At 37.4% G+C, this 25,960-nt stretch overlaps 1 pseudogene; it reads right to left on the bottom strand.

Annotated features, from left to right (window-relative positions):
* LOC103070024 (uncharacterized) overlaps positions 1 to 25,960 on the bottom strand; it is a 61,269-nt pseudogene that overhangs the window by 29,092 nt on the left and 6,217 nt on the right.

Below are 25,960 nucleotides of genomic sequence, written 5' to 3'. Positions count from 1 at the left end.
GTTAAGTGAGACACATATAAAGCCATTAGAACACTACTTAGTACATATAAGCACTTAATACATGTTTGCTGCTGCTGCTGCTTTTATTTCTTTTTTAACTTAGGAGTACCCATGAAAAGGAAAGAAATAAAATCCATGGCTTCCAGGCCAGTAGAACTAAAATAAGAGAATGAAGAAAGCTTAACCTTCAGTATACCATCAGGATTAGGTGGCCTAATTTTAGTTTTTTATTTTCTTTTTTGAGCAGTTCTAACTACTTACCAGGATTTGTGTTTTATGACTTTTATTCTTTCTTCAAGATCTTCCAAAGAACAGAGAAGTTTTACTTGTTTTTTAAAATTTCATTCTGTCTTGCAGTTACCATATGGGTCCATCAGACCCTTTGTATAAATCTAAGGTACATTATGGGATGTCAGGTTATCATACTGTTCCTGTATCTTGAAATATTTTGCTACTTAATTCTAGGATTTCATCATTACCATTATTTATTTCCTACTGTGCTAAAATAGACTGAAACAATAAAGCAAGGATGGTGGAATGTCCTGAATAGAAGATGCAGTAGTGAAATAGTCACTTTTCAGGGTTTTTTTTTATTACATTGCTCAAGAATTGCATCCTCCTTCAGAAAGGTATAAAAGATCGGAGACATACAGATCAAAAGATAAGTGCAGGGAATTTCCTGGTAGTCCAGTGGTTAGGACTCCATGCTCTCAATGCTAAGGGCCCAGGTTCAATCCCTGGTCGGGGAACTAAGATCGCACAAGCTGCATGGCATGCTTCCCCCACCCCCCCACCCCCCAAAAAAAAGATCAGTGCAGAAAGAGAAATAGCCCTCTAGACCTGAGTTGTCCAATATGGTAGCCACTTGCCACATGGCTACCAGATTTATACTAAAATTAATAGAATTTAAAATTTAGTTTCTCAGTCACACTAATCATGTAGAGAGAATGTAACTTAGCCTCATTTCACTATGGCTACCATATTGGACTGCAGAGATATAAAACGTTTTCATCATTGCAGCAAGTTCTGTTGGATATCACTTCTCTGAACTCTACTACGATAGTGAAGTTGATCATATGTGTTAGTGAAATTGATCATGTACATGAAATCTCAGATTATGAGACTTGAGATGATCATATCCTATATGAAAATATATTTCAAATTATTTCAAACTCAAGAATTGATGAAAACACAATATAGTTCTTTTTTTTTGGCCACACCATGCAGCTTGCAGGATCTCAGTTCCCTGACCAGGGATTGAACCTGGGCCACGGCAGTGAAAGCCCATAATCCTAAGCACGAGGCCACCAGGGATCTCCTGACACACAGTATATTTCTGATGAATGCACGGTATATGTCTAAGAACAAAACGAAATAGGGTATTGAGTTAGTCATTCAATAGGAATATTTTGCAGCACAAACATGAACCATTCCCTTTTGCTAAAAAAAAGGTCCTGTGGTAGTGTTCTTTCATCTCTTATGTTTGTGTGTAAAAAATTACTTAGAACAAAGAGCCTTGTGATGTTTAAATTCTTTATTAAGTTACTTTTCATTATCCATTAATTCTCCTGTAAATTAGTTGTGAAATGGCCTTAAAAATTTTTTTTAAAGGAGTCCATTGTACCCAGGTTGAAATGGTACACTGAAGGTTAAAGCGTGAGAAAAGGCAGGAAAGGGGAAGGTGCGAAGTAAAGAAAAAGAATAAATATGATAACCAGAAAAAGTAGAAATATAGTTAATTACAGTTAATGGATGGAATGTATGTGTTTAAGTGTTAATATGTGTTTAAAAACCAATCAAGTAAACTGCTACATACAAGAGATAGATTCAAAGCCAAGGAACATAGATTACAGGTAAAGGGGTGGAAATGTGGTGAATTGAACCCATGGATTATCTTTGTTTCCTGTCAGAGCACCGTGATGTTACAGCAAAATAATTTTTAAAAGGCATAAGCCTTCAAAAACAGAAAAGGGGAAAAGAGACAAAAGAAATTAACATTTTGGAAACTGAAAAATAAATGAATGGGTGTGTAACCAACCTAGCATACCCACTGAAGTTGAAAGTAAGTCTGCAGGAATGGAAGCTATAAGAGACAAGCCAAATCATGCCAACACCCACCCCTTCCCAAAGACTCAGGAATTAGCAGCAATGGTATCTGTGAAGGCTGAGTGTAGGACAAGGCTAAAACCCAGAGTACTCAGTGCTGGTTTTAAGGCCTTAAAAAGTGCAGTTAGACTTCACCTCCCTTCTTGCATCCTGTACAATTAGATATTTGCCTCTTTATCATCAAGGCAAAAAGCTGTTAATGGGAGAAAATATACCAGATACAGGTGAAAGTGAGGCCATCAAACCTAAAATGGTGATTAAGTGGTAAGTCTGAATATGCAAAGTTGAACATCTCAGTGCTGTAACACTCTTTGACTCCTTGATTTGTAGATTTATGCCCTTCAGGGAAGAGATTAGAAGGGTACTCCCTTGGAAAACTATCCTGTCTAAAATTATAGACTTGACCAGTACTGACACTGAAACTTATGTTCCTACTTTATTACTCTGAAGCAGTGGTTCTCAAATATTTTGGTTTGAGGGCTCCCTAAGAACTTTTTAAAATGTGGGTTATAGCTATTTACTATATTATAAATTAAAACAAAATTTTTAGATATTCCTTTAAAAAATGATAAACCCATTATATGTTAACATCATATACGTGTATGAAAAATAACTATTTTCCAAAACAAAAATCATAGTGTAGCGTTGTTTCACTTTTTTGCAAGTCTGATGTCCAGCTTAATAAAAAATCAGCTGGATTTTAATATCGGCTTCTGCATTTGACCAGATGTGATATTCCATGTCATGTATGTAGCCTCTGCAAAACACTGTGTACTTGTGAGAAAATAAAAGTAGAAAAGGCATATAATGTCTCAGTATTAATAATGAAGATAGTTTTGACCTTAAGACTCCTTGAAAGTCATTGTTTGATGACTCCCAAGAATTCCTGGACCACACTCTGAGAACAACTGCTCTACACTAAACTCACCAGTCATAACCCCACACAGAATTTCTAAACAGCATTTAATGCCTTACCTCTAACATATGAATGGACAGCTGGAGATTTACCAGACAGTTGAGGAGAACCTGTAACATGAAAGATGGAAGCCAAAGCAGAAAGATGGAAGCAAGTGACTTGGAAGAAGCAGCAGTGGTACTGGGAGGAAGAAAACTTGAAAGACAGTTGTAGCTTCAGAAGGCTAAAAGAAGCTATTCTTTTTGTGAAACCAGAACTAGAGGTTATAAATAAGGAGCATCATAGAGCAAAAATGATCTCTAAATTTAAAGTATGAGCAGATATGAAATGTGAAAGATACGACTCTAAAGTAATAGAAGGAAAAAATAAATAAATAAATAAATAAATAAATAAATAGAAGGAAATGATGACAGGTTTTGTTTGTAACATAGGAATGGGGAAGGACTTTGTATACAAAACTTAAAAGCACATTCCCGCCCCCCGTCCCCCAGTTTATAAGTCAAAAAGTGGAATGAATTTGTTTACATCAGGATTAAAGAGTTCTGTGTATTGAAGGGACATCATGATAGGATGAGAAAAGATATTTGTAAAATGTAAAACTAACAAGGGATCTAACATCTAGAAAATGCAAGGAACTCCTAAAAATCAAAAGGAAAAAGACAACCACCCTAATATAAAAATACATACAGTTTCTAAAGAGGCAATTTATAGGAGGAACCCCAAAGCTAATAAGATTATAAAGAGGTGCTCAAAATTACTTGTCAGAAAGTGTAAATTAAAACAAATGAGCTGTCACTTTATACCTATTAATTTGGACAAAACTAGAAAACTGAATGCATTAGTTATCTATTTCCTCATAACAGTTTATCCCCAAAATTTAGCATCTTAAAACAATAAACATTATCTCACAGATGCCAAGGATCAGGAATCGGGTAGCATTGTAGCTGGATGGTTCTAGCTCAGCATCTCTCATGAGGTTGCAGTCAAGCTGTCAGCCCAGGGCACAGTCATTTGAAGGCTTGACTGGGACTGGAATATTTGCTTCCAGGATGGTTCATTCACACAGCTGTTGGCAGAAAGACTCAGTTTCTTGCTGGTTGTTGGCAGAAGGTCTTAGTTCTCTACCGCATGGGCCTATCCACAGGGCTGCTTGAGTGGATCCATAAGACTGCTTGCTCCTAATGACATGGTGTTATGGACTGAATGTTGTTATCCCGCCCCCCGTCCCCCAGGTTATATGTTGAAAGCTTATATGTTGAAATCTAATCCCCAATGTGATGGTATTTGGCGGTGGGGCCTTTGGGAGATGATTAGCTCACAAGAGTGGAGCCCTCATGATTGGGATTAGAAGAAGAGGCCAGAGAGTTTGCTCACTCTTTTTTCCACCATGTAAGAATACAAAGAGAAGTCAGCCATCTGCAATCCAGAAGAAGGTCCTCACTGGAACACAACTATGCTGACATTATCATCTTGGACTTCCAGCCTACAGAACTGTAAGAAATAAATTTCTTTTGTTGATAAGCCACTCAGTTTATAGTATTTTGTTATATAAGCCTGAGCTAAGATATATGGCATCTGGCTTCCCCCAGAGCAGGTGATCTAAGAGGGAGCAGACAGGAAGCCACTATACCTTTTATGATCTCTTCTCCCAAATTGCATACTATCACTTTTCTATTCATTAGAGGCAAGTCACTAAGTCCAGCCAATACTTAGGGGGAGAACAATAAGGCTCCACTTATGAAGGGAGACATTTGTGGACTTTCTAAAATGACTACACTGGATAATGCCAAGTGTGTTAATAGGAGTGTAGACTTTTGTAAGAGTTTCCTAGGGGATATGTACATGGATGTTCATTGCAGTATTATTTGTAGCAGCAGGAAGTTGGAGGCAATCTAGGTATCCCATTTACCATCTGAATGTAGATAGGTGAAATTTGTAAATGCACATTGTATTAGTTTCCTAGGACTGCCATAACCAAGTACCAAGTACTACAAACCAGGTGGCTTAAAATAAATTTGTTTTCTTACAGTTCTGGAGGTTAGAATTCTCAAATCAAGATGTGAGCAGGATTATGCTCCCTCCATGACTCTGGGTAGAATCCTCCTTACCCATTGCTAGATTATGGTGGTGGCTGTTTATCCTTGGCACCCTTTGTCTTACAGGTATGTCACTCCAATCTTTGCCTCCATTGTCACATGGCTTTCTCCCTGTATGTTGGTTTTTGTGTGTGTGTGTGTATTGGAGTATAGTTAATTTACAATGTTGTTAGTTCCAGGTGTATAGCAAAGTGATTCAGTTATACACATATTCTTTCTTTTTAGATTCTTTTCTAATATAGGTTATCACAAAATATTGAGTAGAGTTCCTTGTGCTATACAGTAGGTCCTTGTTGGTTATCTGTCTTAGATATAGTAGTGTGTGTGTGTCTGTGTGTGTGTGTGTGTGTTCGTCCCAAGCTTCTGATTTATCCCTCACTCCCCCCCCATGTTTCCCTTTGGTAACCTTAAGTTTGTTTTCAATATCTGTAAGTCTGTTTCTGTTTTGTAAATAAGTTCATTTGTATCTTTTTAAAGTTAGAATCCACATGAGAGTAATATCATGATATTTGTCTTTCTCTGACTTACTTCACTTAGTATGATAATCTCTAGGTCTATCCATGTTGCTGCAAATGGCATTATTTCATTGTTTTTTATGGCTGAGTAATATTCCATTGTATGTACCACATCTTTATCCATTTCTCTGTCGTTGGACACTTAGGTTGCTTCCATGTCTTGGCTATCATAAATAGTGGTGCAGTGAACATTGGGGGTGCATGTATCTTTTCGGATTATGGTATTCTCTGGATATTTGCCCAGGAGTGGGATTGCTGGACCATAATGGTAGTTCTATTTTTAGTTTTTTAAGGAACTTCCATACTGTTCTCCATAGTGGTTATACCAATTTACATTCTCACGAACAGTGTAGGAGGGTTCCCTTTTCTCCACACCATCTCCAGCATTTATTGTTTGTAGACTTTTTGATGATAGCCATTCTGACCAGTGTGAGGTGACAACTTCATTGTAGTTTTGCTTTGCATTTCTCTGATAATTAGTGATGTTGAGCATCTTTTCATTTGCTTTCAGACCATGTCTATTTATATCTTCTGCCCATTTTTTGATGGGGTTGTTTATTTTTTTGACATAGAGCTTCATGAGCTGTTTGTATATTTTGGAGAATTAATCCCTTTTCAGTTGCTTCATTTGCAAATATTTTCTCCCATTCTGTGGGTTGTCTTTTCCTTTTGTTTATGGTTTCCTTTGCTGTGCAGAAGCTTTTAAGTTTAATAGGTCCCATTTGTTTATTTTTGTTTTTATTTTCATTACTATAGGAGATGGATCCAAAAAGATGTGATTTATGTCAAAGAGTGTTCTTTCTGTGTTTTCCTCTAAGAGTTTTGTAGTGTCTGGCCTTACATTTAGGTCTTTGATCCATTTTGAGTTTTTGAGTATCTCCCTATATGTTTTTACATGGTGTTTTCCTCTTCTTATAAGGACATCGGTCATATTGGAGTTGGGCCCACCCTGTCGATCTCATCTTGACTTGATTACATCTACAAAGACTCTATTTCCAAATCAGGTCACATTTACAGGTACCAGAGGTTTGAACTTTAGCATATCTTTAAGGGACACAGGTCAACCCATACACACATTTTATACAGCAATCAGAAGCAATTGATTAGTTGTACACATGCACATAATACATAGTTGGAGGGGCTTCCCTGCTGCTCCAGTGGCTAAAACACTGCGCTCCCAGTGGAGGGGGCCCTGGTTCCATCCCTGGTCAGGGAACTAGATTCCACATACTGCAACTAAGAGTTTGTATGCCGCAACTAAAAATCCTGCATGCCACAACTAAAGATCCTGCATGGATCAACTAAAGATCCCCCATGCCGCAACAAAGATCTCATGTGCCTCAACTGAGACCCAACGCGGCAAGATAGATAGATAGATAGATAGATAGATAGATAGATAGGTAAGTTTTAAGGAGAAAAAAAACAGTTTTTTCTTTAAAAAAAAAAGTACAGGGACTTCCCTTGTGGTGCAGTGGTTAAGAATCCGCCTGCCAATGCAGGGGACATGGGTTCGATCCCTGGTCTGGGAAGATCCTGCATGATATGGAGCAACTAAGCCCTTGTGCCACAACTACTGAGCCTGTGCCCTAGAGCCCACGAGCCACAACTACTGAAGCCCGTGCACCATAATGAAGAGTATCCCCCACTTGCCACAACTAGAAAAAGCCCATGTGCAGCAACAAAGACCCAACACAGCCAAAAATAAATAAATTTAAATAAATTTTTAAAAAGTAGTGGAAAATGTAAGAAACAGAACAAGGAGGTAGTAACAAAAACATTTATGTAAATGAAAAATCTGTGTGTATTCATGAGGGTTCTGCAGAGAAAACCAGTGGAGATACACACACACACACACGCACGCGCGCGCGCGCGCGAAGAGAGATTCAGAGATTTTAGGGGCTTGGCCTACATGATTATGGAGTCTGGGAAGTCAAAGTCTGCAGTGTCATCTGGCAGGGTGGGGATCAAGGAGAGCTGATGGTACAGTTTCAGTATGAAGGCCAGCAGCCAGACTCAGGGGACCAGATGGTGTAGATGAAGTCCAAAGATAGTATGCTGGAGAATTCCCTCTTGCTTGGTGAGGCTGTTCTTTTTGTTCTAATCAAACCTTCAGTTGATTGGAAGAGTCCCACCAACATTATGGAGGGCATTCTGCTTACACAAAGTTAGCTGATTTAATGTTGATCTTGTCCAAAACACCCTCCAAGTTAATACTTAGAATTAACCATCGCAAGTCCCCCTCTTGTCAAACTGACACCTGTAGACATCTCCTTAAACCATACTGAGTCTCCAAATAAAGACAATTACGAGGTCATACTACTACCTGACATGATACAACTATCCTGCGTGCAACCAAAAACACACTAATCCTTTCCCCAGAGGAGTATACAAATTCTTTGGATGATGTTTACTCTTCTCCCTGATTTCTCATAATTTAAAAACTGTGATGTTATTTATATATATAGTTTATATACTGTAACATAAAGTTGGTATGTTTTTTGTTGAATGATGAAGGGATAAGAGAGGGAAGAAAAACAGAGGTGTTTACTTTATACACACACAAACATATTCATAACAAAATAAGGAAGAAATACTCAGGACAGTTAGAGTCCTCATTTCTGTAACTGGTCATATGGTCAAAAGTGCACTACTTTTGGGCTTCCCTAGTGGCACAGTGGTTGAGAGTCTGCCTGCCAATGCAGGGGACACAGGTTCGTGCCCTGGTCGGGGAAGATCCCACATGCCGCGGAGCGGCTGGGCCCATGAGCCATGACCGCTCAGCCTGCGCATCCAGAGCCTGTGCTCCACAATGGGAGAGGCCACAACAGTGAGAGGCCCGTGTACCGCAAAAAAAAAAAAAAAAAGTGCAAAAAAAAAAGTGCACTACTTTTGTGCACTACCCATTTCATATTACATTTGCCTTCAGCAAGAAACTCAGCTGGTCATCGTTCTTTACCTGGTGTGGTAACCCAAAACCTGCATTCCTGAAGGGTCTGGGCTATTTATAATCCTGCCTGAATTGGGTTATTGTCGTTTTCTATTGATTTTAATGACAGGGCATAGTAATACTAAGTGATGCCCCTGGGGATCTCTAGTATCCCAGACATACTCTTCTTTACCTCCATTGTGGAGTAGCAGTCCAGTTTCTCCTTGGTCTAATCATTTCAGCAGCATAGTAACTCCCTTCTTGGCTTGTTGGTTCAGAAGGGTGAAGAGTACAAAATGTCTAGGTGGCAGTTTTAACTTCCAGTTCAGTGGAATCATTGTTATGTCTCCCTGGGGAAGCATTCCTTCCTTTGGAACTAAGACCTCTAGGTCAGTAAGGAGCATAATAAAGTCATGGGGACAGGAAGCAAAAATTTTCCTAGTGGGTCACTGGGGGTAATAGTGATGCTGCTTCCATTTCCACCCCGTGATTCCTAGATCTGTTGAGTCCTGGTTACAGAAGAAATTGCACCATATATTGGATGCTTACTTATGCCTTCAGAACCTGCTTGGCACCATCTCCTATGTACAGCTTCCATTTGATGATGGAGTGCTGCCGTGCATGCCCAACTTTATGGTTTTGTGGGTCAGATAATGCCCAGTTCATGATGAGCAGCTCCTCAGGTCGCATGGTAACCTGATGGCCCATGGTTAAGCATTTAGTCTCTACTGAGGCCCAGTAGTGGGCCAAGAGCTGTTTCTTAAAGGAGAATACTTAGGTGCAGAGGATGGTGGGGCTTCACTCCAAATGCCTAAGGGCCTGTGCTGCAGTTCTTACATAGGGGCCTGCCAAAAGTTCCAAACAGCATCCTTGTCTGCCACTGGCATTTCAAGCACCATTGCATCTGCTGGTTCACATGGTTTGCATCAGAGCAGCTTACACAGCATCTTGGATCTATTGCAGAGCCATCTGTTTTCTGGACCCCACTCAAAATTAGCAGGTTTGGGGGTCACTCAGTAAATGGACCAGAGTAACACACCCAAATGAGGAATATGTTACTGCCAGAATCCAAAGGTGTTGTGTTACTAGGCATTGGGCTTTTTTGTTTTTCTTTTTTTTTTAATTGTGGGATGGGCCAGATGCAACAACTTATCTTTCACCTTGGGCATATCTCAACATGCCCCACATCGCTGGACCTATAGAAATTTCACTGAAAAAGTTCCCTGAATTTTTGTTGGATTAGTTCCCACTTCCTGGTACGTAAATGTCTTATCAGTAAGTCTAGAGTAATTGCTACTTCTTACTCACCAGGTGCAATCAGTGTAATATCACCAATGTAATGGGCCAGTGTGATATCTTGTGAAAGAGAAAAGTGGTCAGGATCCCTTGTCACCTTCCACAAGTGGTGTTGGGAAAGCTGGACAGCTGCATGTAAGTCAGTGAAGTTAGAACACTCCCTCACATCATACATGAAAATAAACTCAAAATGGCTTAAAGACTTAAATATAAGACGTGACACCATAGGGACTTCCCAGGTGGCACAGTGGTTAAGAATCCATCTGCCAGTGCAGGGAACACGGGTTTGATCCCTGGACTGGGAGGATCCCGCATGCCGCAGAGCAACTAAGCCCGTGCACCACAACAACTGAGCCTGCACTCTAGAGCCTACAAGCCATAACTACCGAGCCCACGTGCCACAGCTACTGAAGCCTGCATGCCTAGAGCCTGTACTCCACAACAAGAGAAGCCACTGCAATGAGAAGCCTGAGCACCGCGACGAAGAGTAGCCCGTGCTCACCACAACTAGAGAAATACCTATGTGCAGCAGTGAAGACCCAATGCAGCCATAAATAAATTAATTTATTTTAAAAAAAGACACAACACCATAAAACTCCTAGAAGAGATCATAGGCAAAACATTCTCCAACATAAAATTGTACCAATGTTTTCTTAGGTCAGTCTCCCAAGGCAATAAAAATAAAAGCAAAAATAAACAAACAGGACCTAATCAAACTTAGAAGCTTTTGCACAGCAGAGAAAACCATAAACGAAACAAAAAGACATCCTACAGACTGGGAGAAAATGCTTGCAAACATTGCAGCCAGCAAGGGCTTAATTTCCAAAATATACAAACAGCTCATACAATTCAATAACAAAAAAATAAACAACCCAATCAAAAAATGGGCAGAAGACCTAAACAGACATTTCTCCAAAGAAGATGTACCAATGGCCAACAGGCACATGAAAAGATGCTCAACATTGCTAATTATTAGAGAAATGCAGATCAAAACTACAATGAGGTATTATCTCACACCAGTCAAAATGGCCATCATTAATAGTAAATGATCCAAAAATGGAAACCAAAAGAAAGCTGGAGTAGCAATTCTCATATCAGACAAAATAGACTTTAAAATAAGGACTATCAGAAGAGACAAAGAAGGACACTACATAATGATTAAGGGATCGATCCAAGAAGAAGATATAACAATTGTAAATATTTATGCACCCAACATAGGAGCACCTCAATACATAAGGCAAAAACTAGCAGCCATAAAAGGGGAAATCGACAGTAACACATTCATAGTAGGGGACTTCAACACCCCACTTTCACCAATGGACAGATCATCCAAAATGAAAATAAATAAGGAAACACAAGCTTTAAATGATACATTAAACAGGATGGACTTAATTGATATTTATAGGACACTCCATCCAAAAACAACAGAATACACATTTTTCTCAAGTGCTCATGGAACATTCTCCAGGATAGATCATATCTTGGGTCACAAATCAAGCCTTGGTAAATTTAAGAAAATTGAAATTATATCAAGTATCTTTTCCGACCACAACGCCATGAGATTAGATATCAATTATAGGAAAAGAGCAGTAAAAAATACAAACACATGGAGGCTAAACAATACACTACTTAGTAACGAAGTGATCACTGAAGAAATCAAAGAGGAAATTAAAAAATACCTAGAAACAAATGACAATGGAGATACAACGACCCAAAACCTATGGGATGCAGCAAAAGCAGTTCTAAGAGGGAAGTTTATAGCAATACAAGCCCACCTTAAGAAGCAGGAAACATCTCGAATAAACAACCTAACCTTGCACCTCAAGCAATTAGAGAAAGAAGAACAAAAAAACCCCAGAGTTAGCAGAAGGAAAGAAATCATAAAAATCAGATCAGAAATAAATGAAAAAGAAATGAAGGAAACAATAGCAAAGATCAATAAAACTAAAAGCTGGTTCTTTGAGAAGATTAACAAAATTGATAAACCATTAGCCAGACTCATCAAGAAAATAAGGGAGAAGACTCAAATCAATAGAATCAGAAATGAAAAAGGAGAAGTAACAACTGACACTGCAGAAATACAAAAAATCATGAGGGATTACTACAAGCAACTCTATGCCAATAAAATGGACAATCTGGAAGAAATGGACAAATTCTTAGAAATGCACAAACTGCCAAGACTGAATCAGGAAGAAATAGAAAATATGAACAGACCAATCACAAACACTGAAATTGAAACTGTGATTAAAAATCTTCCAACAAACAAAAGCCCAGGACCAGATGGCTTCACAGGCGAATTCTATCAAACATTTAGAGAAGAGCTAACACCTATTCTTCTCAAACTCTTCCAAAATATAGCAGAGGGAGGAACACTCCCAAACTCATTCTACGAGGCCACCATCACCTTGATACCAAAACCAGACAAGGATGTCACAAAGAAAGAAAACTACAGGCCAATATCACTGATGAACATAGATGCAAAAATCCTCAACAAAATACTAGCAAACAGAATCCAACAGCACATTAAAAGGATCATACACCATGATCAAGTGGGGTTTATTCCAGGAATGCAAGGATTCTTCAATATACGCAAATCTATCAATGTGATTAACCATATTAACAAATTGAAGGAGAAAAACCATATGATCATCTCAATAGATGCAGAGAAAGCTTTTGACAAAATTCAACACCCATTTATGATAAAAACCCTGCAGAAAGTAGGTGTAGAGGGAACTTTCCTCAATATAATAAAGGCCGTATATGACAAGCCCACAGCCAACATCATCCTCAATGGCGAAAAACTGAAAGCATTTCCACTAAGGTCAGGAACAAGACAAGGTTGCCCACTCTCACCACTCTTATTCAACATAGTTTTGGAAGTTTTAGCCACAGCAATCAGAGAAGAAAAGGAAATAAAAGGAATCCAAATCGGAAAAGAAGAAGTAAAGCTGTCACTGTTTGCAGATGACATGATACTATACATAGAGAATCCTAAAGATGCTACCAGAAAACTACTAGAGCTAATCAATGAATTTGGTAAAGTAGCAGGATACAAAATTAATGCACAGAAATCTCTGGCATTCCTATATACTAATGATGAAAAATCTGAAAGTGAAATCAAGAAAACACTCCCATTTACCATTGCAACAAAAAGAATAAAATATCTAGGAATAAACCTACCTAAGGAGACAAAAGACCTGTATGCAGAAAATTATAAGACACTGATGAAAGAAATTAAAGATGATACAAACAGATGGAGAGATATACCATGTTCTTGGATTGGAAGAATCAACATTGTGAAAATGACTCTACTTCCCAAAGCAATCTATAGATTCAATGCAATCCCTATCAAACTACCACTGGCATTTTTCACAGAACTAGAACAAAAAATTTCACAATTTGTATGGAAACACAAAAGACCCCGAATAGCCAAAGCAATCTTGAGAACAAAAAATGGAGCTGGAGGAATCAGGCTGCCTGACTTCAGACTATACTACAAAGCTACAGTAATCAAGACAGTATGGTACTGGCACAAAAACAGAAAGATAGATCAATGGAATAGGATAGAAAGCCCAGAGATAAACCCATGCACATATGGTCACCTTATCTTTGATAAAGGTGGCAGGAATATACAGTGGAGAAAGGACAGCCTCTTCAATAAGTGGTGCTGGGAAAATTGGATAGGTACATGTAAAAGTATGAGATTAGATCACTCCCTAACACCATACACAAAAATAAGCTCAAAATGGATTAAAGACCTAAATGTAAGGCCAGAAACTATCAAACTCTTAGAGGAAAACATAGGCAGAACACTCTATGACATAAATCACAGCAAGATCCTTCTTGACCCATCTCCTAGAGTAATGGAGATAAAAACAAAAATAAACAAATGGGACCTAATGAAACTTCAAAGCTTTTGCACAGCAAAGGAAACCATAAACAAGACCAAAAGACAGCCCTCAGAATGGGAGAAAATATTTGCAAATGAATCAACTGACAAAGGATTAATCTCTAAAATTTACAGGCAGCTCATGCAGCTCAATAACAAAAAAATAAACAACCCAATCCAAAAATGGGCAGAAGACCTAAATAGACATTTCTCCAAAGAAGATATACAGACTGCCAACAAACACATGAAAGAATGCTCAACATCATTAATCATTAGAGAAATGCAAATCAAAACTACAATGAGATATCATCTCACACCAGTCAGAATGGCCATCATCAAAAAATCTAGAAACAATAAATGCTGGAGAGGGTGTGGAGAAAAGGGAACACTCTTGCACTGCTGGTGGGAATGTGAATTGGTTCAGCCACTATGGAGAACAGTATGGAGGTTCCTTAAAAAACTACAAATAGAACTACCATATGACCCAGCAATCCCACTACTAGGTATATACCCTGAGGAAACCAGAATTCAGAAAGAGTCATGTACCAAAATGTTCATTGCAGCTCTATTTACAATAGCCCGGAGATGGAAACAACCTAAGTGCCCGTCGTCGGATGAATGGATAAAGAAGATGTGGCACATATATACAATGGAATATTACTCAGCCATAAAAAGAAACGAAATTGAGCTATTTGTAATGAGGTGGATAGATCTAGAGTCTGTCATACAGAGTGAAGTAAGTCAGAAAGAGAAGGACAAATACCGTATGCTAACACATATATATGGAATTTAAGAAAAAAAAATGTTATGAAGAACCTAGGGGTAAAACAGGAATAAAGACAGAGACCTACTGGAGAACAGACTTGAGGATATGGGGAGGGGGAAGGGTGAGGTGTGTTAGGGCGAGAGAGAGACATGGACATATATAAACTAACAAGCGGAGGGTAGATAGCCAGTGGGAAGCAGCCGCATGGCACAGGGAAACCGGCTGGGTTCTTTGTGGCTGTCTGGAGGGGTGGGATAGGGAGGGTGGGAGGGAGGGAGACAAAGAGGGAAGAGATATGGGAACATATGTATATGTATAACTGACTCACTCTGTTATAAAGCAGAAACTAACACACCATTGTAAAGCAATTATACCCCAATAAAGATGTTAAAAAAAAAAAATGGCCATCATTAAAAAGTCTACAAATAACAAAAGCTGGAGCGGGTGTGGAAAAAAGGGAACCCTCCTACACTATTGGTGGGAATGTAAATTGGTGCAGCCACGGTGGAAAACAGTATGGAGGTTCCTTAAAAAACTAAAAATAGAGTTGCCATATGATCCAGCAATCCTACTCCTGGGCCTGTATCTGGAGAACACTCCAATTCTAAAAGATATATGTGCCCCAGTTTTCATAGAAGCACTGTTTACAGTAACCAAGACTTGGAAACAACCTGCATGTCCATCAACAGATGAATGGGTAAAGAAGATGTGGCATATATACGCAGTGGAATACTACTCAGCCATAAAAAAGGAATGAAATAATGTCATTTGCAACAACATGGATACACCTAGAGGTTATCATACTAAGTGAAGTAAGTCAGAGAAGGACAAATACTATATGTTATCACTTATATGTGGAATCTATGACACAAATGAACTTAATATTGACAAAACTGAAAGAGACTCACAGACATAAAAAACAAATTTATGGTTTCCCAAAGGGGAAAGGCGATGGAGGGAGGGAGGATAAATTAGGAGTTTGGGATTAACAGATACAAACTACTATATATAAAGTAGATAAACAACAGGGAACTATATTCAGTATCCTGTAATAAACCATAATGGAAAAGAACATGTACGTATGTATGTATGTATGTATAACTGAATCACTTTTCTGTACACCAGAAATTAACACAGCATTGTAAGTCAACTATACTTCAATTAAGAAATTTTTTTTTTTTAATTTAAAAAATTAAAAAGAGGAAAAAGTGGTCTCTTATCCCACCATGTAATCCGTGTTTGGCAACAGTCATATTAAATGTTTTAGAATAGTTGCGTTAGTATAAGGAGGGGAATGAAAATGGAAAATGAGGGTAAAATAAATAAAAATAGAACTTAAGATATACAAATAAAATTGTTAAAGTCGAAGTCTCCCAGAAACTAGAATCAAAAGATCAATAATATGGAAGATGGGTAAGAAAAGAAGAGAATTATCAGTCTGGGAGGCTCAACTCTCAAATACTAGAAGTTTCAGAAACATAAAATTGAGAGGAGGTAATTCAAACAAATATTTCAAGAAATTTTTTCGAAAATAAAGAACATGAATTTGCAGATTGGAAGGGTTCATCAAGCATTCATGACAGTGAGTGATAAAAGGCCCACATTGTGGAATATCATGATGAAATTACAGGACATCCAAAGATAAAGAGAAAAACCTAAAAGCTTCTGGAGAGGGGAGGAGAGACTCACATACCAGTGATCTTCAGTCAGAATATCACTGAACTTCTCAAAAACAAACCTGAAAGACATCTGAGCATCATGTCTTCACATTTATGAGGAAAAATGATTTTTACCTTAGAATTCATTACTTAGGCACACTGTCAATCAGATACGGAGTAGAATAAAGTAATACCCTTGAAATGTATGAAGAAAAATATAAAGCCTAAAAGTACAGAAAAATGGACAAGTCTACAGTTATAACCATACCTCACAAACTTAGGATATAGAAGATTAAACAATACAATTGACAAGCTTGATTTAAAAGTTACAGAACCCTGTATACATACATAAACATAGACACACTAGTAGAGCATATGAATTATTTTTCAGTACACAAATTTCAAGTTACAAAAGTAAAATTTGTATAAGTCACAGTGGGAATTTCATCAGATTTCATGAAGTCAGTGATACAGGGCATATTCTTGGACCTCAGTTTAATTGAGAAATTAACAAGAATAATGAGTTTAAAAATTTAAACAACTTTTGAACAGCAACAGTGAGTTTTAAAGATTACATTTGAAAACAATATAGATAGCTTATAAGAGAATATCACATATGAAATTACAAAATATTTGAAACTCTGACACAGAAACACATCAAAACTTGTAGGTTGCAGCTAATGTGGTGAATGGATGTTCATTAGCTTAAAAATGCTGATTTTTTAAAGACCATATAAAGTAGAAATTAATGAAAAGACAAATAATGAGATCAATATATGGACCAATAAACAAATTTCTAACAAGAGGAATTAAGGGAAAAAGGTACAAATAAGCAATATTAAGACGGAAAGGAATATAATCACAGATAGGCTAAGAATTTTAAGGATCCTTAGTCAATAATAATATCTTTCTGTGGTGACAGATGGTAACTAGAGTAATTGTCGTGATCATTTTGTTATGTACAGAAATACCAAATCACTATGCTGCGCACCAGAAGCTAACATAGTGTTGTAGGTCAGTGATTACTTAAAACAAGCAAACTTCAAGAAAAAGAGATGAGATTTATGGTTATAAGAGGCAGGGATTGGGGGAATGGGGAATTGTATGAATGTGGTCAAAAGGTACAAACTTCCAGTTACAAGGCAAATAAGTATTAGGGATGCAATGTATAACATGATTAATTTGATGAATATTGCTGTACCTTATATATGAAAGTTGTTAAGAGAGTAAATCCTGAGAGTTTTCATCACAAGGAAAACATTTTTTAAATTTTATTTTTGTACCTACATGAGATGATGGGTGTTCACTAAACTTATTAGGGTGATCATTTCATGAGCATCTATCTGTACTATGTACATTAGTTAAATAATATAAAACTATTTGATACCTAAAGCAACTTATGACAAGGAAAGATGTAACTTAATCTTATGAGCAGGGATGCAAAAATCTTAAGACATTAGCAAGTTAAACTCAATTTACATTAACAAAAGAATACATCACAGTCAAGTGGGGTTAATCCCAGAAATGCAAACTTTGTTTATTTACAGAAAACCTCTTAGTGTAACCTATCAATTCTAACAAATTAAAAGAGAAAAAAATATTTAATATATTCATTGAGCAGATATTGAGCATCTGCCAGAAACTAGGCGCATTGTCAATGGTTTGTAGCAATGTACAAACCAAGAGTCCTGTTTCAGTGGAACTTAAAGTCTAATGTAAGACAAATGATATTAGATGATATGGTAAATGCTATGAAGAAACAAGATATCAGGTAAAGGGGGCAGAGGGTGATAATTTTTAATAATATTCATCCACACATTAAATATAAATCCTCAGTCTCTTTCTTTTCATCTCTGTTCTGCTTTAATCTCTTTGGTATTTACATTTCCCTCAGCACAATTTGAAGACCTCTACTCTAAAATAATCAAAAAAATAGTAAAAATAAAATAAAATAATCAGGTAATTAAGTAAATACTCCTGTACAGAAGATATTGTGACAACTGCTGAAAATGACTTATTGGCCAGCAGATAACTCTGTCTTTATCAGTTGAAGTTTCAGAGTTTGAAATTCCTGTCTAGGGAATTATATAAAGACATGGGAGTTGTGTTTCTTAGTTAAAAACTTGGCATTCAAAGACTGCCCATATAGGTAATTTCTTTTTAGCATAGAACAATTTTACTTATTTCTCATGGAAGGATTAAAGAAAAAAAAAAGCTGTTTCCCTAGTTTATTAATTAAATACTGTAGCACAGTGTTTTCAGCATAAAGTTGTCATAAGCATACCCCTGGGAGTTAAGTTTAATTTGAACACAGTGCTAAATGAAGCAAAAGCCATATAAATTAATTTCACAAAAAGACCTACTTTTACGTGCCACAACTACTGAAGCCTGCGCGCCTAGAGCCCATGCTCCACAATAAGAAGCCACGACAATGAGAAGCCCGTGCACCGCAACGAAGAGTAGCCCCCACTCACCACAACTAAACAAAGCTTGTACACAGCAATGAAGCCCCAACACAGCCAAAAGTAAATAAATAAATTTATTTTTTTTTTTTAAAAAAAGACCTATTTTTAGTCCCAGATAATCTCACAGATGCATCCCTATAAGTCATTAGGTGAATATCTGTAGCTTTATTAAAAATTTTTATATACTCCCAAAACAACCGTAAGGCATATTAGGGTTCCATAGTATAGCACTTTATTTGTTTTTTTGGGTTTATTTTTAAACATCTTTATTGGAGTATAATTGCTTTACAATGGTGTGTTAGTTTCTGCTTTATAACAAAGTGAATCAGCTATACATATACAGATATCCCCATATCCCCTCCTCTTGAGTATCCCTCCCACCCTCCCTATCCCACCCTTTTAGGTGGACACAGAGCACCGAGCTGATCTTCCTGTGCTCTGCGGCTGCTTCCCACTAGCTATCTCTTTTACATTTGGTAGTGTATATATGTCCGTGCCACTCTCTCAGTTTGTCCCAGCTTACCCTTCCCCCACCCCATGTCCCCAAGTCCATTCTCTGTGTCTGTGTCTTTATTCCTGTCCTGCCCCTAGATTCTTCAGAAACATTTTATGGTTTTTTTTTTAGATTCCATATATATGTGTTAGCATATGGTACTTGTTTTTCTCTTTTTGACTGACTTCACTCTGTATGACAGTCTCTAGGTCCATCCACCTCACTACAAATAGCTCAATTTCGTTTCTTTTTATGGCTGAGTAATATTCCATTGTATATATGCGCCACATCTTCTTTATCCATTCATCTGTCAGTGGACACTTAGGTTGCTTCCATGTCCTGGCTGTTGTAAATAGAGCTGCAGTGAACATTGTGGTACATGTCTCTTTTTGAATTATGGTTTTCTCAGGGTATATGCCCAGTAGTGGGATTGCTGGATTATATAGTAGTTCTATTTTTAGTTTTTTGAGGTACCTCCATATTCTCCATAGTGGCTGTATCAATTTACATTCCCACCAACAGTGCAAGAGGGTTCCCTTTCTCCACACCCTCTCCAGCATTTCTTCTTTTTAATGGTGGCCATTCTGACCAGTGTGAGGTGATACCTCGTAGTTTTGATTTGCATTTCTCTATTGATTAGTGATGTTGAGCATTCTTTCATGTGTTTGTTGGCAATCTGTATATCTTCTCCAGAGAAGGGTCTATTTAGGTTTTCTGCCCATTTTTGGATTGGGTTCTTTGTTTTTTTGATATTGAGCTGCATGAGATGCTTGTATATTTCGGAGATTAATCCTTTGTCAGTTGCTTCATTTGCAAATATTTTCTCCCATTCTGAGGGTTGTCTTTTCATCTTGTTTATGGATAACACTGTATATGAAGGACAACAGTTATTTCAGAAAAATCTGAACTATTTAATTGGATTTTGGGAGATCTTCTTGGTTATGCCTTTTGGATCCCTTTGTTTAATCCCTAAAAAAGAACTAAACTCTCCTGCCTTGACTTCATTAAAATACTGCTTTAACTAGGAACTTCTGCTAAAAGTGCTTCCTAAGGTAATTTTTATATTTATGTATTTTAAATAACTTAAAAAGCAGAATTGTAAAACGTGTTTTAGGCCTGTTCTGTCAGACTCCTAGTTTACCTGAAGATTCTTTCCTCACCCCCATAAAATAAGGGTTTATTATTTTTTTTAAGATGCCTAAGACAACACTCAGGAATTGGGCAGCTTCCAGAAAGATGTGTGCACAAAAATTTTTCACTTCACCCTACCCTAGAGGTTTCAGATTTGCAGCCAGCAGACTCATCTGGTCAATGGAATGTCTTGTTTGTTCTAAACAATGTTCCTAAAAAATAAATTCAGTTGGTTTCCAACATTTTAAATGTGAAATTCCACATAATCTTGATTCTCTGGTTCCTTCAACGTTTCAGATCACCTGATATCACTGGCTTGAATTCCAATATGGCAACAGTTGGCCAGGTTTTAGCACTCGGTAAGGATTGCATGAGCCATAAACTCTCCACAGTTCTCTGTATGCCCCACCATTTCTTAGTGTTTCATTTCACTCCCTTCTTTACTTCCAACCTTTATAGGTATTTAAATATATAACCCTTGCAGAGGGCAGACAGCAGAAGCAAGAAGAACTACAGTCCTGCAGTCTGTGGAACAAAAACCACATACAGAGAAAGATAGACAAGATGAAAAGGCAGAGGGCTACGTACCAGATGAAGGAACAGGATAAAACCCCAGAAAAACAACTAAATGAAGTGGAGATAGGCAAATTTCCAGAAAAAGAATTCAGAATGATGATAGTGAAGATGATCCAGGACCTCAGAAACAGCATGGAGGCAAAGATCGAGAAGATGCAAGAAATGTTTAACAAAGACCTAGAAGAATTAAAGAACAAACACCTAGAGGAATTAAAGAAGAAACAAACAGAGATGAACAACAATACAATAACTGAAATGAAAAATACACTAGAAGAAATCAATAGAATAACGGAGACAGAAGAACGGATAAGACACCTGGAAGACAGAATGGTGGAATTCACTGCCTCGGAACACAATAAAGAAAAAAGAATGAAAAGAAATGAAGACAGCCTAAGAGACCTATGGGACAACATTAAACGCAACTATATTCGCGTTACAGGGGTCCCAGAAAGAGAAGAGAGAGAAAAAGGACCCGAGAAAATATTTGAAGAGATTATAGTAGAAAACTTCCCTAACATGGGAAAGGAAATAGCCACCCAAGTCCAGGAAGCACAGAGAGTCCCAGACAGGATAAACCCAAGGAGAAACACAGCGAGACACATAGTAATCAAATTGACAAAAATTAAAGACAAAGAAAAATTACTGGAAGCAACAAGGGAAAGACATCAAATAACATACAAGGGAACTCCCATAAGGTTAACAGCTGATTTCTCAGCAGAGACTCTACAAGCCAGAAGGGAGTGACACGATATATCTAAAGTGATGAAAGGGAAGAACCTATCCCCAAGACTACTCTACCCAGCAAGGATCTCATTCAGATTCGACAGAGAAAGCAAAAATTTTTACAGACGAGCAAAAGCGAAGAGAATTCAGCACCACCATACCAGCTCTACACCAAATGCTAAAGGAACTTCTCTAAATGGGAAACACAAGAGAAGAAAAGGACCTACAAAAACAAACCCATAACAATTAAGAAAATGATAATAGGAACATACATATCAATAATTACCTTAAACGTGAATGGATTAAATGCTCCAACCAAAAGACACAGGCTCGCTGAATGGATACAAAAACAAGACCCATATATATGCTGTCTACAAGAGATCCACTTCAGACCTAGGGACACAAACAGACTGAAAGTGAGGGGATGGAAAAAGATATTCCATGCAAATGGAAATCAAAAGAAAGCTGGAATAGCAATACTCATATCAGATAAAATAGACTTTAAAATAAAGAATGTTACAAGAGACAAGGAAGGACACTACATAATGATGAAGGGATCAATACAAGAAGAAGATATAACAATTATAAATACATATGCACCCAACATAGGAGCACCTCAATACATAAGGCCACTGCTAACAGCTATAAAAGAGGAAATCGACAGTAACACAATAATAGTGGGGGACTTTAACACCTCACTTACACCAATGGACAGATCATCCAAACAGTAAATTAATAAGGACACACAAGCTTTAAATGACACAGTAGATGAGATAGACTTAATTGTTATTTATAGGCTATCCCATACAACAACAGCAGATTACACTTTCTTCTCAAGTGCACACGGAACATTCTCCAGGATAGATCACATCTTGGGTCACAAATCAAGCCTCAGTAAATTTAAGAAAACTGAAATCATATCACGCATCTTTTCTGGCCACAATGCTATGAGATTAGAAATCAATTACAGGGAAAAGAAACGTAAAAAACGCAAACACGTGGAGGCTAAACAATACATTACTGAATAACCAAGAGATCACTGAAGAAATCAAAGAGGACATCAGAAAATACCTAGACACAAATTACGATGAAAACAACATGATCCAAAACCTATGGAATGCAGCAAAATCCGTTCTAAGAGGGAAGTTTATAGCAATACAAGCCTACCTCAAGAAACAAGAAAAATCTCAATCAATCTAACCTTACACCTAAAGGAACTAGATAAAGAAGAACAAACAAAACCCAAAATTAGTAGAAGGAAAGAAATCATAAAGATCAAAGCAGAAATAAATGAAATTGAAACAAAGAAAACAATAGCAAAGATCAGTAAAACTAAAAGCTAGTTCTCTGAGAAGATAAACAAAATTGATAAACCATTAGCCAGACTCATCAAGAAATAGAGGGAGAGTACTCAAATCAATAAAATTAGAAATGAAAAAGAAGTTACAACAGACACCGCAGAAATACAAAGTGTCTTAAGAGACAACTACAAGCAACTCTATGCCAATAAAATTGACAACCTGGAAGAAATGGACAAATTCTTAGAAAAGTATAACCTTCCAGGACTGAACCAGGAAGAAATAGAAAATATGAACAGACCAATCAAAAGTAATGAAATTGAAACTGTGATGGAAAATCTTCCAACAAACAGAACTCCAGGACCAGATGGCTTCACAGGTGAATTCTATCAAACATTTAGAGAAGAGCTAACACCTATCCTCCTCAAACTCTTGCAAACAATTTCAGAGGAAGGAACACTCCCAAAATCACTCTTTGAGGCCACCATCACCCTGATACCAAAACCAAAGATGCTACAAAAAAAGGACATTACAGACCAGTATCACTGATGAATAAAGATGCAGAAATCCTCAACAAAATACTAGCAATCAGAATCCAACAACACATTAAAAGGATCATATACCATGATCAAGTGGGATTTATCCCAGGGATGCAAGGATTCTTCAATATATGCAAATCAGTTAATGTGATACACCATAATAACAAATTGAAGAAGAAAAACCATATGATCATCTCAATAGATGAAGAAAAAGCTTTTGACAAAATTCAACACCGATTTATGATAAAAACTCTCCAGAAAGTGGCCATAGAGGGAAACTACATCAAGGTCATAAAGGCCATATACAACAAACCCACAGCAAACATCATTCTCAGTGGTGAATAACTGAAAGCATTTCCTCTACGATCAGGAACAAGACAAGGATGTTCTCTTGCCACTGTTATTCAACATAGTTTTGGAATTCCTAGCCACGGCAATCAGAAAAAAAGAAAAAAAGGAATACAAATTGGAAAAGAAGAAGTAAAACTGTCACTGTTAGCAGATGACATGATACTATATGTCGAGAATCCTAAAGATGCTACAAGAAAACTACTAGAGCTAATCAATGAATTTGGTAAAGTTGCAGGATACAAAATTAATGCACAGAAATTTCTTGCATTCCTATACACTAATGATGAAAAATCTGAAAGAGAAATTATGGAAACACTCCCACTTACCATTGCAACAAAAAGAATAAGATACCTAGGAATAAACCTACCTAAGGAGACAAAAGACCTGTATGCAGAAAACTGTAAGACACTGATGAACGAAATTAAAGATGATACAAACAGGTGGAGAGATATACCATGTTCTTGGATCGGAAGAATCAATATTGTGAAAATGACTATACTACTCAAAGCAATCTACAGATTCAGTGCAATCCCTATCAAATTACCATTGGCATTTTTTACAAACTAGAACAAAAAATCTTAAAATTTGTATGGAGACACAAAAGACCCCGAATAGCCAAAGCAGTCTTGAGGGAAAAAAACGGAGCTGGAGGAATCAGACTCCCTGACTTCAGACTACACTACAAAGCTACAGTAATCAAGACAATATGATACTGGCACAAAAACAGAAATATAGATCAATGTGACAGGTTAGAAAGCCCAGAGATAAACCCACACACCTGTGGTCAACTAATCTGTGACAAAGGAGGCAAGGAGAAGGAGGTAAAGGAAGCAATGGAGAAAAAACATTCTCTTCAATAAGTGGTGCTGGGAAAACTGGACCCACCATGTAAAAGAATGAAATTAGAACGCTCCCTAACACCATACACAAAAATAAACTCAAAATGGATTAGAGACCTAAATGTAAGACTGGACACTATAAAACTCATAGAGGAAAACATAGGAAGAACGCTCTTTGACATAAATCGCAGCAAGATCTCTTTTGATTCACCTCTTAGAGTAATGGAAATAAAAACAAAAATAAACAAATGGGACCTAATGAAACTTAAAAGCTTTTGCACAGCAAAGGAAACAATAAGAGGAAAAGACATCCCTCAGAATGGGAGAAGATATTTGCAAACAAATCAATGAACAAAGGATTAATCTCCAAAACAGCTCATGCAGCTCAATATTAAAAAACAAACGGGCAGAAGACCTAGACAGACATTTCTCCAAAGAAGACATACAGATAGGCACGAGGTATATGGAAAGCTGCTCAACATCACTAACTATTAGAGAAATGCAAATCAAAAGTACAAGGAAGTATCACCTCACACCAGTTAGAATGGGCATCATCAGAAAATCTACAAACAAGGAATGCTGGAGAGGGTGTGGAGAAACAGGAACCCTCTTGCACTGTTGGTGGGAACATAAATTGATACAGCCACTATGGACAACAGTATGAGGTTCCTTAAAAACTAAAAATAGAATTACCATACGACCCAGCAATCCCACTACTGGGCATATTCCCAGAGAAAACCATAATTCAAAAAGACACATGCATACCAATGTTCATTGCAGCACTATTTATAATAGCCAGGTTATGGAAGCAACCTAAATGCCCATCGACAGACAAATGGGTAAAGAAGATGTGGTACATATATACAATGGAATATTACTCAGCCATAAAAAGGAACGAAATTGGGTCATTTGTAGAGATGTTGATGGATCTGGAGACTGTCATACAGTGTGAAGTAAGTCAGAAAGAGAAAAACAAATATTGTGTGTTAACGTATGTATGTGGAACCTAGAAAAATGGTACAGATGAACCAGTTTGCAGGGCAGAAATAGAGAGACAGATGTAGAGAACAAACGTATGGACACCCAGGGGGTAAAGTGGCGGGGGGCGGGTGGTGGTGTGATGAATTGGGAGATTGGGATTGACATAATATATACACTAATATGTATAAAATGGATAACTAATAAGAACCTGCTGTATATAAAAAATTAAATAAATAAATAAAATATATAACCATTGGTAACTTATTGACTCATATGGGCAGTCTTTTTAAAAATTTTGTTTTTTCTAAGTGGCATGGGAAACTAACACTAATTGGGATAAATTAAATGGCCTTTTTAAAAGCCTTGAATTTGGGCAAGCATTGCCATCTCTCTTTC

Source organism: Lipotes vexillifer, unplaced genomic scaffold, assembly GCF_000442215.2.
Source record: "Lipotes vexillifer unplaced genomic scaffold, Lipotes_vexillifer_v1.1 scaffold666, whole genome shotgun sequence".
Lineage (NCBI taxonomy): Eukaryota > Metazoa > Chordata > Mammalia > Artiodactyla > Lipotidae > Lipotes > Lipotes vexillifer.
The sequence above is the reverse complement of the archived record's forward strand: the minus strand, read 5'-3'. Positions and strand labels throughout refer to the sequence as shown.